General features: G+C 34.7%; 1 long non-coding RNA gene across 1 annotated transcript; it reads left to right on the plus strand.

The window, feature by feature from the left end:
• LOC125185218 lies at positions 1 to 567 on the plus strand. Its single transcript, XR_007170083.1, has 2 exons — positions 1 to 90; positions 301 to 567. It is a non-coding gene; the product is annotated as an uncharacterized LOC125185218 (long non-coding RNA).
• The last annotated feature ends 2,411 nt before the right edge of the window (positions 568 to 2,978 follow it).

Consider the following 2,978-nt stretch of genomic DNA (forward strand, 5'->3'; position numbering starts at 1 on the left):
TTGGTGATTGTGGCTGATCTTCTTGGCTGATTTCTCAGCCTTGATCGACGGGGAGATGAGAGTTTGACTCATCTTCTACTTTGGGCTTGTGTAGGAGCTCTTTCTCCTATGCCTTCTTTGTCTTGAATCTCTTTTGATGTTAGATGAAGTGGTGACAAAATTGGCTTACCTCATGCTCTATCTTGTAGCTCTTCTAGCTGCACTATTCACCTACTTGCTCCATCTCTTATTTAGCTTGTGTTTCCCTCCCTCTTTACTTGTGTGAAACTTTCTAACCCCAAATCGGTGTAAACTTTGTAGGTACATGGAGGCATTCTTGGAGCTCGTGGAGGGGAGCAAAATCGAGATTAAGAAAGAGAGGGAAAGAAAGGAGATGCTCCTCTTGAGCTCATTTGGTTCTATTCCCAATTTAGTTTGCTTCCAAACTTGAGAATTAAAGAAGTAGGATAGATAGTGTAGAATAGGTGCATGTTGATTTTATCACACTTGTAGGCATGTACTATTTCCATCATCCATGTATTTTATTCCTCAAATAACTATCTAATAAAAGCATAGTTTTTACTTTTATCCTTGAACTTTATCTCTTCCAATCGAGAATGCTTGTTTTATTCCAAAAGTCGAAAATTACCACGATAACTACGATTACACGGCTTCTTAAAGGGAATAGATTAAGCTACTAAATCCGATTTATCCCGAAGGAATGGAACGAAAATTCGGGGCGTTACACTATGTATTTAGCTTATTCCATTATGTGTAACTAAACTCATAGGATTCTAGGGATGTGTTAGTAACGACTTTGATTATACATTTCCTTTTTCTATTTAATATCCGTTTTATTTTTACTTTGTTTCTTCCCTAAGTTAATCTTGATGCTTCATGATTGAGTGACACAATCGCGTATGATTTGATATAACTTGCTTCATAATTGTGAGAGAGTTCTAGCGAGTTAGGTCCACTTAGTACACACTATAGTTAGCTTCCCTTTAAACGGCACTGTTAATTGAGAGTGAGGACTTTTAATTGAGAGTGAGGACTTTTCAATGTTCATAGACTAATTAAACTCCAACTAGCTAGGTTCCGAATAATAAAACTTTATTTCAAGCTCCTCTTGAGGACATTATCAAATAGAAAAATTCCCAAACTAGGTTGTAAAAAAATTTTTTCGTTTAAAACGTAGATTACCTTAAAGTGGACGACCCCAAAACCCTTGGCCTACTAAAGAAGGACTTAGATTTTGTTAATTTTTAATTTTTACATTTAAACTTTGCATTAATATCCTTAAAATGTAAAACATAACAACATTATGACAAAAAAACCGAACTTTTGGAAAAAAAAATAAAGTTTAAAATTAATCCTCAAAAAGGTTTTTAGTATCCTCCCAAAAACAAAACCCTTTATATCTTTTGGGCCCAAACCCTTTAAAAACCCGGCCCGTCAAACCCCAATTTTTTGGGACACTTTTCCAACACGTGGAACAACATTACCCTTTGGGAGATGTCCGGGGACTAGGGGCGCTCTAGTCCAAAACCCTGGGTGTTTTGTAAAAGGGTCCGATGTTGGTAGTTTTTTTTAATGTTTATCCCTTCCAAGGGAAAATTTAAATTTTAGTCAACTCTTTCCTTAATCAAACTTGTCTTAGAAAGACTTCGATTCCTTCTTACATAACTATCCCATTCATTAGATGAATGCTTGGATTCGTTATTGGAGATTAGACTCCCACTACTGATTATAACCCTTTGCTCGTCTCCTTATGGTGTAAACCATTGAGACTTGCTAGTCTTTCTATGTTGCACTTCTATAAGTATTCTGAATCTCTTGAAAAATTAAATGATTCTAACTAATAGTGCATCAAATAGACTTTCTCAACTCTCAAGCCATTTAACGAAATGTTAAAATCTTGATAGTCTAGATCAGTTCGAACAATTGCTAAGTATTTTCTTGGCCTTAAGACTAAGAGCCATAAATACCTTATCATTCAATGATTAAGAAGCTGATGTGTTGTTGAATACTCAACCTTGTCGCACTTATATTATTTTAATACTATGATGCCTTAAACATCAACCATAAAACAATAATTGAGCATTAATAGCTCCCACTGCAACACAAAAACCTAACTGGATCAAGATCTCTTACTTAAAAGTTGCATTGTCATGTAAGTCATTGTCCTTCTATAAAATAGGTCAATCCAACTCACAGAGCATCTTTTCTCGCTTTAAACAAACTTTGATTGACAATTCAGGCTCTCCCATTTCCATATCTAGTCTTTTGTTCAAATGAACTAGGACTTAAGAAAAATGCAGCCTTTATGAATTTGTCATCTATCATGTTACTTTCCTCTTAATAGTAATATAACGACTATTATTCTGAAGATTTTCTACTTTTCAATTAAACCTTCTTATAGTCATTTCTTGTTACTTTAGGCGATGACTTGTGTCATAAACTATTTGAGTGATCAAAAAGATCCTCAAAACATTCTGTTACTCTAGGATATTCCAATCGAATCATCTTGACAGATTCTATTGATATCCATCTTTCATCATCATTAACCAAGACTTGTCGAGCTACTTAAAAGGAAAATAGCTTGACCTCATTCCTCAAAGAGCTTGTCGAGTACATGCATAATGCATTCTCGAACATTCTTCGTGGAATTATGTCGAGTGAAACTTGTAATTTCTTAGGATTATTGTCCCCACAGCATGGGTGGCGATAATATTAGAAACTACTTTCTAGTTCATACTATTTATATTTGAGAAGTCTGCCCTTATGAACTTGCTATTTCTTAGGATTATTGTCCCCACAGCATGGGTGGCGATAATATTAGAAACTAACTTCATAAATTTGCAAACCAACCGATGGAGACCGTATACAACACACTTGTTGTAATCATCACTTAGATATTTTTATATGGTTTTTGCATAATTATCACATAAGCAGATAAAGCAGATAATCCACTTAAAATAGATAAACACCAAATAAAC

The sequence above is a fragment of the Salvia hispanica genome, chromosome 4, assembly GCF_023119035.1.
Source record: "Salvia hispanica cultivar TCC Black 2014 chromosome 4, UniMelb_Shisp_WGS_1.0, whole genome shotgun sequence".
NCBI classification, from domain to species: Eukaryota; Viridiplantae; Streptophyta; class Magnoliopsida; order Lamiales; family Lamiaceae; genus Salvia; species Salvia hispanica.